This window comes from Lathyrus oleraceus, chromosome 7 (genome assembly GCF_024323335.1).
Source record: "Lathyrus oleraceus cultivar Zhongwan6 chromosome 7, CAAS_Psat_ZW6_1.0, whole genome shotgun sequence".
Lineage (NCBI taxonomy): Eukaryota > Viridiplantae > Streptophyta > Magnoliopsida > Fabales > Fabaceae > Lathyrus > Lathyrus oleraceus.
Window position 1 is genome coordinate 527533563 of NC_066585.1, and position 14372 is coordinate 527547934.

The 14372-nt window shown below is 38.6% G+C and overlaps 1 pseudogene; it reads left to right on the plus strand.

Annotated features, from left to right (window-relative positions):
• The first annotated feature begins 5551 nt into the window (after positions 1-5551).
• Positions 5552-7257, plus strand: LOC127104779 (soluble inorganic pyrophosphatase-like; annotated as a pseudogene).
• Positions 7258-14372: the final 7115 nt, after the last annotated feature.

A 14372-nucleotide genomic window follows, 5' to 3' on the forward strand; every position in this document is an offset into this window, starting at 1 on the left:
AATTTTTGCCTTAAGATACCGCAAAATTCTTATGATATGATATGAATGCAAACTAGGATCTATATGGGGAATAACAGTTTCAACAGGGAGACCCGACTAGGGACAAACAAAGTTCCATAGGGGAAAAGAAAAGACTCAAGAATAACCAATTCACAATTAGAAAACAAATGAACTAAAGATCCAACAGGGAAGACTTATCAAAGCAAGACCCTGTCGAGGAAAAGAAATCATCAAAAGGGGAAAACCCCGAATCCAAAAGAGAGGAATATTACCTACCTATCAACCAAGTGATAGCTTAACAAAGGTAATCGGCCAAAGGTAAGAGGAACTATTACCTACTATCAGTCGAGTGATAGCTTAACGAAGGTAATAAGCCTAAAAAGAATGATTACCAACTACCAGCCAAGTGATAGCTTAACAAACCTAACAAACCAAAGGTAAGAGAGATATTATCTACTATCAGCCAAGTGATAACTTAACAAAGGTAATAAGCTCAAAAGGAATGATTACCAACTATCAACCAAGTGGTAACTTAACAAAGGTAAACAACCAAAGGTGAGAGGAATTATTACCTACTATCAGCCGAGTGATAGCTTAACAAAGGTAATAAGCTCAAACAAAATGAGTACCAACTATCAACCAAGTGGTAGCTTAACAGAGGTAACCAACCGGAGGGGACCAAAGTTCAACCTAGGAATGAACTGGAGAGAAGTGGTCAAAGAGGACTTCAACCAATGAGGAAATAAACTCAATTGGGGGTTAATTCCATTAAGATAATGAATTGGAGAGGGAAACTGAAGCAAAAATATTCCACGAGGATCAAACTCAGTGGGGAATTAGAAAGGATAAACTTTTTATGCTTAAGGTTGACACTCTATTGGAAAGAAGACGCACACACTCTGTGGGGAGAAAAGTTCCAGAGAGCGGAGGGAGCATCGAGAAATGCAAAATGCACAAATAAACATGATGCTATGTACATTCGTATGATTATGCTGATAAAACTAACGCAAAGGGTGTGAGAATGATAACACAGTACAACCAGATACCCGACTAATCTCAACAAGATGGAGGCGCTGGCAGAGATTTGTCAGGGATTATACCATTCTTACAATCCAATGTTGGGGAGACTGTCATACATGTAATAAAAGAAATTCTGGCATGGGGAAGTCACTGAATTCCATTCTTCAGGATCTTACCATGCTTGGGATTGCTATTAACATTCCTCTTTTATATTCACAAGTCGAGGAAAATACATATCTTTTTTGTAAATTTTCAAAAATATGATTGTTTAAATATTTTTTTTCCAAATATTATCATCAAAAGTGAATGAAATTTCGTAAACTAAAATAAAATAAAAATAGCGAACAAATGGGTAAAAGGCTCAAATTTTATTGATATAATGGTAGTCCGCAAATGGCGTGACTCCATGGATCATTACAAAGTTGGAAAATGGTAAATACATGAAAAGGGATACATTGAAATAAAATGACCACTATTCTCCCTAACAACTTTGAATTCTGCTATGCTCTGGACTTCGGTCGAGGATGACTAAATATGAACCTTTGGCAGACAATGTTGCTTCAAACGATCAGGTTTGGCATGATGCAGTTACTTGCCATAATCCCTAACTTTTCCAAGATTTTCCTTTCGGGTTCAATCTACTGAGATGATTACTTTTTGTTTATGTCTTTAATTTTTGCCTGGATCGCCCTTTCGGGTGTTCAGTCCACCAAGACGCTCATTTTTGCCTAATCCGCCCTTTCGGGTTTTCAACTTAGCGAGTTATTCTTTTATTTTTCTAGGTGAAGTATTTCTTGACTGCATCAGAATTCACAGGAAGAGGGAGATCCTCACCATCTATAGTTTTAAGAATCAATGCACCACCGGAGAAAGCTCTCTTAACAACGTATGGGCATTCATAATTAGGAATCCACTTGTCCCTAGAATCAGTGTTGAAAGACAAGATCTTTATGAGCACAAGGTTATATTCTCTGAATACACGGGGTCGAACCTTCTTGTCAAATGCTTTCTTCATTATTTTTTGATATAATTGGCCATGACACAAAGTCGTTATTCTTTTCTCTTTAATCAAATTCAACTGATCATATATGCTTTGACACCATTAAGCCTCAGATAAATTAGCTTCCATCAGGACCCACATTGATGGGTTTCCCCTGTTGAAAGGGTTTCCATGCCATACACAAGAGAGAAAGGGTTTCCCCTGTTGAAGTGAGGACATATGTACAATATCCATGTAAAGCAAACGGGAGCATCTCATGCCAATCCTTATACGTCACAACTATCTTCTGGATAATCTTCTTCATGTTCTTATTCGTAGCTTCAATAACCCCGTTCATCTTAGGTCTGTAAGGAGAAGAGTTATGATGTTCAATCTTGAAGTCGTCACAAAGTTCTTTCATCATCTTATTATTCAAGTTCGACCCATTATAAGTAATTATTTTACTTGGAACACCATATCAATAAATAATCTGATTCTTGATAAATTTGACCATAATCTGCTTGGTCACATTAGCAAAAGATGCTGCTTCAACCCATTTGGTGAAGTAATTAATGGCTACAAGGATGAAATGATGCCCGTTTGAAGCTTTGGGTTCAATCATACCAATCATATCGATTCCCCACTGAAGCTAGCGGAAATATACCCGAACGTATCGCATGCTCGAACATACAATAGAGTTGCCATCGAACTTTATTTATCCCCAAAGGGAAGGGAAAACATCGATAAAACCCGGGGGAAAGAGATATGCTGGGTAAGGAAGTCGGTTATGCAAGGGGAAGGTATTAGCACCCCAAACATCCATGGTACTCCATGGGAACCGTTTTGATTGTTCTCGCTCGAATAGGTGTGATATCTAAGATTACTCGCGAAAGAATGGGAAAAGGGAGAGAAATAGATAAAGTGCTCGGTGAGGATTAGGGCCCTCATGCCTACGTATCCTCATAGTGCAATGAGGAATTCAGAGCTTCGTAGTTCAAGGAACTAGAGGCAGTAGGTGGAAAGAGGTGTGATAGAAGTATGGTCTGAATCAAAGGATACTATTTTGAACTCCAAACAAGGGTGAAAAGATGAACCCAAGAGTAAGGTGGCTATTACCAATACGTGGACTACCAGGCCGCCACTATAAGATAAAGCCGAAAAGATGAACAAATAGGTTTTTGGGCACAGTCCCAAACATCTCTTGGTTCACAAGGTGACGCAAGAAAGAGTGCAAAGAGGTAGTGTATTTGGCTCAAAGAATAGGTATATCACGTGGAGTGAAAGAAGGTAGACTATGAGTGTATCATGGGATGAATGGAATGAAGTGACCGAGGTCACAGAATAGAGAAACTTGGTAACAAGTTACTGAGTAAATATTGTTTGAAATCGAAAGGTGAAAGTGTACTGGAATTCATAAGAGAAATGGGATTTCTACCATAGAGGGAAACAATGTTAACCGATACATGGACTAGTAGGCCGCCACTGTAGGGTTTTGGCTAAAAAGGGAAGGAATTAAGTGTTTCGGGTTGGTTAACCAAACAACTCTAGGTATAAAGGCGGACTACATTAGGTGTCCTAAAAGGGTGTATATGAAATTCCAAAGAAAATGTATTTCGATATCAAAGAGACAGTATGTCACTGGGTGAACGATTTATGATCGAAGGTAGATAATGGATAGTGAAAGATATGAATGATGCCCTAAGGCAAAGGAGGAATAATTAGAAGTATGCTCGCCAAGGATTCGCATCCTCGTGCCTATGTATTCTCATCATGCAATGAGAAAGTCAGAGCAATCGTAGTTAAGAACTACGAGAATAAAGGGAGAGAGATGTTTGTGTAAGCAACCGGGACTCACAAGACAAACACATTTTCAAGGAAGGATAAGAGTACTGGAGTGCAAGGAGTAGTGTATCACTTGCTGGGGAGTCGATAATTCGAGATCAAATCGGGATAGTAACTTGGATCCAAGATAAAGATATACTCTTAATCGAAGAGCAAGGTAGGCATTTACCAATACGTGGACTAGCAGGCCGCCACTATAAGGTAAAGCCAAAAAGAAAGATTGAATTAAGTGTTTGGGGTTGTTTGCCCAAACAACTCTCGATTGAAGAAATTGGACTGTCATCAGGACGTCCTAAAAGGATGGACAAGGAGTCCAAGGAGAAGTATGATTGATCTCAAAAAGATGGTATAGATTGCATGAATGATTGATGGGATAGAGAAGGTAAGTTGATAAATAAGATAGCTCGCGAAGAAATCGGGTTCTCCTGCCTACATACCTGTCATACCCCAAAATTCACCCTACCTTTCACAAATTTCTTCTAGGTCACTAACCTTAATCATATGCATAGCCTCACATACATTTCATTTCATCTGCATATGCATGGTCTAATACAAGATGACAGGTATCTTGTTTTCCTAGCTTTGAGCTTGCTCTTGGTGGAAGCTAATGTTTCTCTGTAGCTAGAGGCGGCTCAGCTATCAAACCCTAATTGGAGATATTTCTTGAAGCTTGTGTATGTACTTCAATTTTGGAGATTCAACTATGACTTCTTGGCGGAGCAAAACCTTAATCTGGGGATCCTCACTTAATGATGTTTCCACAAACCCTAATCTCATTTGGTTCTTCATCACCCATTGTGCTTGATTTTGTTTGGTCAAGTTTCCTTTTATAACCTTATTCATTGGCCATTCATGTTTGTTTCCTTGGGTTTTGATTCCATTGAATTCACGCTCTCACATGTATATCTTATGTTTGTTTGTGACCGTTGGTTCTAGTCCAAGTCCATGGCCCCACAACTTTCATCTGATCATCTCCTCGCGTTCATAACTTGCTCATAAGTCTGGTATCATTTATACACATCTGTGGGGTTAGCCATAGTTATTTCATGGTTTATTCATGGGTATTTGGCCTAATTCAATTTCATCTACTCATTTTAATATCAAATTCATGTTCAATCCATTTTCAAGCCAATTCATTTCATACATGTTCAAGCCCATTCATATTTTAGTCATACATGTTCAAGCATCTGTTCATGTTCAAGGTGCAATTCCATTTCAATCCAATTTCATTCAAATGGTCAATTACAATCATTACAGTGATTCATTACACAAGAAAATACGAAAATAAAAAAACTTTGACCACATGTTGACTTTGGTCAACCGTTGAGTTTTTGGTCAACTTTGACCAAAGTCAACCAAATCACAATTTTAAACCAAAACCCATTTCCTTTTATCTTGCTCATTTTCACATTTTTTAAACCATGTGGAACCATGTTCATTATTCACCATTTAAAACATTGCAATTTAAAAACATAAATCATTTTTCAATCCGAAATCCATTCAATATCCATTTATAATTTTAAAAACATATTACAATTCGTTACAAAATTCAAATTATATTACAATCATATAAGAGCCAATCCATGCCAAACAACCATTCCAAACAATATACTTACTTCCATATAACAATCCAAATCAATATTTCAATTACGATCCAATTCCGTTAATACAAGTTGAATTCGACATACAACTAAGCTCCAATCCATTTTCTGCTACCTCATTTCAACTTCTTCGGCATTACCTCAGAAAATGGCTACTAGCAGCCATGATCAAGATTCAAAATCAACCGATCCTTCTGATTTACCTCCAGTTTTTGCGCTCAATGAAAGGATACTTTCTTCCATGGCAGATAAAAAGGATGTTGCAGCTCATCCATGGCATGACTTAGAGATTGGGCCAGGAACTCCATCTGTTTCAATTGTGTGGTTGAAATAGGCAAAGGGAGCAAGATTAAGTATGAACTGGACAAGAAAAGTGGACTTATAAAGGTTGATCGCATTCTTTACTCATCAGTTGTCTACCCATATAATTATGGTTTTATTCCAAGAACCCTCTATGAAGATGAAGATCCCTTGGATGTCCTGGTTCTGATGCAGGGGCCTGTGATACCCGATTGTTTCCTTCGTGCCCGTGCTATTGGATTGATGCCTGAAATTCTGGTATCAGATATGAGATGTCGAAGGTAATGTCACGACACTAATATCTAAACAATACAAACAGGATAAAAGATAAAGAACAGTAATGCAAGAGACACAAGCAATTGTTAAACCAGTTCGGTGCAAACTCACCTACGTCTGGGGGCTACCAAGCCAGGAAGGAAATCCACTAAATATAATCAGTTCAAAGACTCTCAGTAAACAACTTCAAGTTACAGTCTTTTCACCTAATCTCTACCCGTGTGACTTCTACCTAAGAACTCTTAGATATGAGATCCCACTCACTCCCCCTCAATCACACCAATGATATAAAACAAGAATTACAATGAAAAGATGACACTCTTCAAAGACACACACTTGATCTTACTTAACAGATTCAATCAAGTAGACACACACTCATGCTTAAAAGCTTAGAGTGACAAATTACAACTCAAAAATCAGACCAATTCAATCATTTATGGATGAATTGAATGGCTTACAACTCACACGACCACACAAGACTAAAACCCTTATTCTCTCTCAATATTTCGTTCGTTATTTCTTGTGTATCAACTCAGGTTTTCCATGTCCTTTTTATAGAAGCAAATGGCTGGGCTTGGACATCATAAAACCCTAAAACTATTTTCCATTCAAATCTTCTTATGACAGTTGATTAGATCTCTTTGGAAAATAAGTTAATCTCGTTGTAATTACTGATTGATAGCGTGTTCAATCATCTCATCAATCATACACAAATTAGCATTAAAAACACAATCACATAATACATAACATTCAGACTGAATGTTCTGTATACAAATGTCATGACATCGGGTCTGACATCTCAGTAAAATCCTGCATAATCACATTTTAAACATCCAGCAGGTACATGATATCTTATGTTAAGACAACACATGTGACACCTTGTGAACACTCTAGGTTTTACCAAAATTTCTTCCAACACAAGAACCAACAAACTCCCCCTTTGGCAAATTTTGGCTAAAACATATATCAGTCCATTTGTTCACAAGAGAAAAAAACATATCAGCAGTTAAGCAGCAGCAGAAGCAATAACCACACAATTACTAGTTATAATAGCAACTATTAATAAACACACAATAAACACATAGATGCTTCTTCTCCCCTTAAGTCTGTTCAACACAGATAGCTCCTTCAACAACAACTGCACCTGTAACATTCAGAACCTCCTTCTGACATCTCCTTCAACATCACTTGTACAACACATAACTTTATTCTGTTCAACATCAGTTGTCATCTGTTTAGCCTAGCTAGCTACAACAACACATATTAACTGCAGCTCTTCACATCTCCACACATTAACTGCAGCTCTCCACATATTAACTTCTCCCCCTTTTTAGTCAAAATAGACCAAAGTGACCAATTAGACAAAATAAATGTCAATCAGTCCAGCAGAGAATGTCACAAAGGATGTTATAACATATAAAATGTTAAAACAAAATGTCAGGTGGTACAAAACCATAATTATACACAGCTACATTAGCTGATATAATCAGAAATCCAGAGAACTCATAAAGAGCCCAAAAGTTACATCATGGCATCAAAAAAGACTGCAAAAAAAAACTACAAACATCAAACAGAAAACATCAAAGCATCCAAGCATCCAAGCATCCAGAACACACATCATTATAACAGGTGGACCATCATCACCACAACTCAGTCTGAGGAGGTAGCATCTTCATCACCTTCAGATTCAGAACTACCACTAGATGTGTCTTGAGAATCAGACCTCTCACTTGAGGTGTGGGCATCTGTTTCCTTGGCTTCACCAACATTATCCATATTTGCCTGCTCCAAGCTACTAATTAGAACCTCTAAAGCCTCTTTCCTAGCCTTAGCCACCCTAATCCCAGTTTCCAACTCCTTACAGGTTTCTTTCAATTCAGCAATCAGGCCACCTTGAGAGGCTGGCTTCTTCATTGCAGATGTCATGACAATGTCATTGATATGACTGCCTTCAAATAACTTGTAATGAATTGATAATGGAGGCTTCCTTCTACTGGGGATATCACTGGTGCTTAAAATACCAGGTTGCTGGCTTAGAATTATCCCACAAATAATTGAGGGAAAGGCAATTGGCAACTTCACTGCATTGGTGGAAGCATGTCTAACAATTTGTTCAAACATGAACCTTCCATAATCAAAGTTGAGCCTGGTTCCAATAACATATATTATCCTTCCAAGAGCACTAAAGATTGTTGAGATGTGGTTTGTTGGTACCCAGTTGGCAGACCCTATCTTATGCAAGATAGCCTATTTTACAGTTAATTTGCCAGCAGAGAGATGCTTTTTGCTTGGCCATTCCTTGACTTGACCACCAGTGATTGTCATACAGACTTCATTGTCTGTGGCCTCTAATTCAACAACACCTTCAGTTCCTTTTCCTAGGAACTTATTGATTACAGTAGGGGAGAACCTTACACACCTTCCTCTAACAAACACTTTGCAAAACTCTTTATTGTTCTTGTCAGCAATATCCTCCGGGATGTTCACCACAAACTCCTTTACAAGACCTTCAAAACATTGGGGTAATGCACTAACTGTTTTCATTAAACCAGCAGACTTGATCAACTCCATAACCTCCTTCACTTCCACAGCATCCTTCCCTAGTTCCCTCTCCACAACAACTCTCCTTTGTATCACAAATTTCCACTTGGCTGCACCATCTTCCAGATGGAAGGAAATGTTATCCAAATGCACAACAACAACCTTGGTAGGAGATTTTCTAACAATTTGATTTTTGGCAGGAGAGATGTCTGGGACATCGTCTTCAACATCATCTTCAGAATCAGAACTTTCTCTGACCTTTCTCTTCTTGACTTCCACTTTACTCCATGATTTTGAAGGACCTAAAGCAACAACCTTCTTACTAGTTCTGGTTGTCATCATCTCAGCCACAGACCTGCCTTTCCTGGTCTTCATTCTCTTTGCAACACTTGGCTTCAAGTGATGAAGCAAGGTGTCATCTTCCTCATCTGAGCTCTCTTCTTCCAAATCAATCACCTTCTCAGCAGTGTCATGCTTCTTAGACTGAGAAGCATCTACAGGTTTCTTACTAGGCACGGTTTTCCCTAAAGAACACAATCCTTCTGCAGCAATATCTTTCTCTGACCTAGATAAATCATCATCTTTCTCATTTTGAGGTTCCACCTCAGGTGAGGGGTCCCTTCTAGACAGAGGAGTCGAAACTCCCTTGACTGAGTGTCCTTCATTTAGGATCCTTGTGACCAGATTCCTAATGACACGATCAGTATAATGCATGTCATCCTTAGGAGGAGGGTTGTCAGAACTGTTACCTTGAGTGTTTCCTGTAGTGGAAGAAGGACCAGGGGCATCGCCTGGGATTACTGAAAGAGGAATAACTTCCAAAACGTCTTCATCCAGAAAATCTATGGAGGGAGTTCTTGCTTTGTGAGTGGGTTTTGAACCAGAAGACGACGGATGTTGTGACATCTTGTTGAGCTTGTGAAAATATTTTTGTTGCCCTAGCAGAGATGGTCGATACAGTTTGATGAAGATGGAAGTGGTTGTACTGAGGTTGCTTGTGAAAATGGTATAGATGGTAGTTCCAATACTAGGTAATGATTTACCATAAATGGGGCACTTTCTTTTAAGTGGACAGACAATATTTTTATTACCTTTTCCACTCCAAATTAATTGCTATAAATTCTCATGGATACAAATCCCTAATTTCCCTCTTAAACATTCAAATTGATTAGCATCCAAAGCCTTTGTAAATATGTCAGCTAATTGCATTTTAGTAGTAACATGCTCCAAGGCTATGATTTTCTCTTCCACTAGTTCTCTAATAAAGTGATGACGAATATCAATGTGCTTTGTCCTGCTGTGCTGAATAGGATTCTTAGAAATATTTATAGCACTCAGGTTGTCACAGTACAATGTCATGACATCCTGTGTGACGTTGTATTCAGTCAACATTTGTTTTATCCAAACCAGTTGAGAACAACTACTTCCAACTGCTATGTATTCAGCTTCAGCAGTGGATAGGGACACACAATTTTGTTTCTTGCTAAACCATGATATCAGTTTGTTCCCCAAGAAGAAACATCCTCCTGATGTGCTTTTCCTATCATCAGCACTTCCAGCCCAGTCAACATCACAGTATCCAGTCAACATGGATCCAGAACCATGAGTATATACCATTCCATAGTCACTGGTGCCATTGACATATTTCAGTATCCTCTTCACTTGGTTTATGTGACTGACTTTTGGTTCAGCTTGATATCTAGCACAAACACCTACAACAAAGGCAATGTCAGGTCTACTTGTTGTGAGATATAGCAGACTTCCTATCATGCTTCTGTACAAGCTTTGATCTACACTAACACCATTTTCATCTTTGGAGACTTTCAAATGTGTAGGGGCAGGTGTCCTTTTATGACTTGCATTCTCCATGCCAAACTTCTTAACAATGTTCTTGGCATATTTACTTTGAGATAGAAAGATAGAATCTTCCATCTGCTTGACTTGTAGCCCAAGGAAATATATCAACTCTCCAACAAGGCTCATCTCAAACTCAGACTGCATTTGTCTAATAAAATGTTCTACCATCTGATCTGACATCCCACCAAACACAATATCATCTACATATATTTGTGCTACCATGAGTTTTCCTCCTTCATTCTTCACAAATAGGGTCTTGTCAATACCTCCTTTCCTGTATCCATTGTTAGTGAGGAACACTGTGAGTCTCTCATACCAAGCCCTAAGAGCTTGTTTCAAACCATAAAGGGATTTCTTCAATCTGTACACATGCATTGGAAGATTTGGATCTGTGAATCCTTTAGGTTGTTCAACATATACTTCCTCATTTAAGTAGCCATTCAAGAAGGCACTTTTTACATCCATTTGGAACAGTTTGAACTTCAGAATACATGCCACACCAAGCAATAGTCTAATGGACTCAAGGCGAGCTACAGGAGCAAATGTTTCATCAAAATCCACTCCTTCAACTTGAGTATATCCTTGTGCTACTAATCTTGCTTTGTTTTTAGTAACCACCCCTTGTTCATCAGATTTATTCTTATACACCCACTTTGTACCTATGACATTTATTCCTTCAGGTCTAGGAACCAGTTCCCATACTTCATTCCTCTTGAATTGACCTAACTCCTCCTGCATGGCATTGATCCAGAACTCATCAGTCAAGGCTTCCTTGACATTCCTAGGCTCAATCTTGGATACAAAGCAGCCATGTGAGATCACTTCCCTTGATCTAGTTGTGACCCCTTTATTTGGATCTCCTATAATGAGATCTTTGGGATGATCCTTCTGGATTCTGATGGAGGGTCCCTTGTTGATTTTGTCATCTTCAGGTTCAGCTTGAGGAGGTTCACTCTCCTTATGAAGATTGATGGAGGGTCCCTTGTTGTCTTGGCAAAGCTTGGGCAAGGTCTTCTTTCACTTCTGAGCTCATAGCACTTGTATTTATAGGGTTATCACATGCTTTCCACACACTTCCATTTGAAATCCAAAAATAGCAATGACCTCATGCAAGCTTACATGGGCGTGTACAAAGCCTAAAGAATGATTGAAATAGGTCCAAAAATGTGCACATGTGATGCTGAAAGTAATTCATGAAGCCATGCAATGTGGAATGGGAAATGGTTGTGAGAATCTTCCAAATGGGACCATGCATTGCACCCATTCCCAAGTCCTTCAATTTTGATCCAAATGAGATTATCTTGGACTTTTTGGAAAGGTGAGATCAAGGGGAAAAACTTTCATGTTGAACAACTTTCCAATTGAAGCTTGGATCATGGTGAAATTTGAGGTGGAAGTTTGGAAAATCAAACATATTTGAAAATTTTCTAAGTACCAAGTCAAATATTCACTTCTTCCACCTTGAGTAACTTTTGCTATGGACTTCAAATGGAAAACGTTCCTTCATAAAAGTTGTATATATTTAAAACCTCTTCAATTTGGTCATAAATTTGACCTCACTTGGATTTGGCATGAAGGAGTTATGCATTTTAGAAGTTGGGGAAAATCACTTGTTCAATGGTAATCGCCTAAATGACCTATAATGTTTCCTCTTGGCACATGCATTTGCAAGTTGAATTTGAACTCCCTTAAAACATAAAAGTTTAATAGGACATCTTGAATTTTATCATGGAATTTTAATGCCTTTCATCTCATAAAAATTGAGCAAGTTATGGTTTTGGGAAATTGACCTCCTAACTAGGGTTCAGACAAAATGACCTATAATCTTTCACCATAAAAAATGACTTTCCAAGCAAAAATAGATCTTGACTTAAACATGAAAGTTGTTTGGAATATCATTATGAGTAACTTTTATCTTGGAATAATTTTTCATATGACACAAATTGTAGGAGATAAGGTCTAGGGAACCCCAGTTTTGACTAGTTGACTTTCTCTGGCCAACCACCATGAACCAACTTGCTAGCTTGACACTCTCTTGATCTTTGGGACTCATGGAGGATCATATGTTTGTAAGATGACGTAATATGAATTATCCCTTGAAACATTGGACCAAATGTTGAAGAAACTTGTTAAGGAAGTCACACAGATACCTAGATGAATTAGGGCTTCCAAGTCAAACAAGCTTCAAACTCTTGATGAATTCTTGATTAAAATGATATGTGAAGACCATGGGGATCTGTGATACGGTGAACTGACTTTGTGTTTTTGCTTTGGAAAGCAAATGTCGCGGATAGCAAGAGTCGCCACCGACTTTTCTTTTATCCAATAAGGAAAGGCGGAAAAGAACAGGAAAGACCTTGATTAGATTTTGAGTTCGGGAGGTACATTATACAAAGGGAAGGTGTTAGCACCCTTTGTATCCATGGTTATCCATGGGCTCTTAATTGCTTAACTCACTTATGTTTTCCTTGTTCGAGAAAGTGTTTGAGAAATGTGGTGTGTTTAGAAAATATTTTGAAAGGAGAGTTTAACTTTATAATGATTCTTGTACGAATGTATACAAAGTGTTTATCTCGTTTGATTTTGAAAGATGTTTAGAAAAATATAACTCGGCGATGATTCTGGTGCGAATGTATACCAAGTGGTGATTTTCTAAAAGATGTTTTGAAAAGGGGGAGGTGTGAAAAGTATTTTAAGCTGCGAGCAAGCATTTAAGAGTTATACTTAACCAAGGTCTTTATAGGTATTTCCTATCCTTAGGAGGGTAAAACTGTCCTTACTATTGAGAAGTAAGTAGTCTTATCCTTTGGATGTAAAAGGACATCGCGGGGTCGTCGATCGGTCATTGAAGACAACATTTGTAAGGATACCTTAGCATTCGAAGGGACGATCATCATTTAACCGTAGGCTACCACGAAGGGTCATCGAGGGACAAAGTCATGTATTCGAAAGAAACATTCGAGGGACTATGATGATTTAACCGAAGGGTCTTTGCTAAGGGTATCCTTACATTCGCGGGACATGGCCATAATACCGTAAGGCAACAAAGAGAGGGCCAAGATCATATATTTAAAGGCAACATTTGTAATCAGTTAGGTAATTAGGATGAATCTCCACAAGGGTATCCCATAAATAAAGTGGAATACCTAGCAAGCTACCTTCTTCGGGAATATGTGAGCCCTCACAAAATTCAGCAAACATGTCAGAATATCAAATGGGGTGCAATCAATAGTTGCACCGAACTAAGGAATCGCAGCAGTAATAATGTCAGGTAAATAATACACAGCTATGATAGGACATGTCAGATAAACACAGAACAGAATAGAAAAAAAATCAGTGACTGTCATGTTCGCTGCTGCCTCGCCTAGCGAAGGCTTGGCGAGCGCTCGCTACATGTTCGCTTAGCGATGTGCTAGCGAACGGCTGCGGGTTTTGATTTTAATAACAGTACGATTTCAGCAAGCTCCAAACCCTATGGCATCCATTACAGAAATTACATGGTTAAACATTCAAGACATCCATGCATACTTAGATCCACATGCAAAACCTAAGATATATTTATAAATTCAATCATTATGTCACACGTAAATTGGGAGCGTAAAGCGGTAGTGGTAGTGCAAACCTGTTGGCAATTGAATTGCGACGTTGAATTGGCAGATCACTCTTAGGGTTGGTGCCGGATTGAGTTGGGCGGAGGTAACTTTTGTGCAGATGAGTTTCCTTCAGGGTTTCCTTTAGGGTTGCTCTGAATTCTCTTGGTTAGCCTCCAGGGTTTGCTGTCTGTGTGGGTTTTTGTTTGTTCCCTCTCTGTCCTCCGTCTATATCTTTTCTCTGTGTGAAGTTCTGGTATTTATAATAGTTTTTGTGACCTAATGGGCTCAGAATGAAGCCTAAAATTTCTGGTGTTCGCAAGCTTCGCTAAGCGAGTGGTGCAGCGAAGGGTTCGCTAGGCGAAG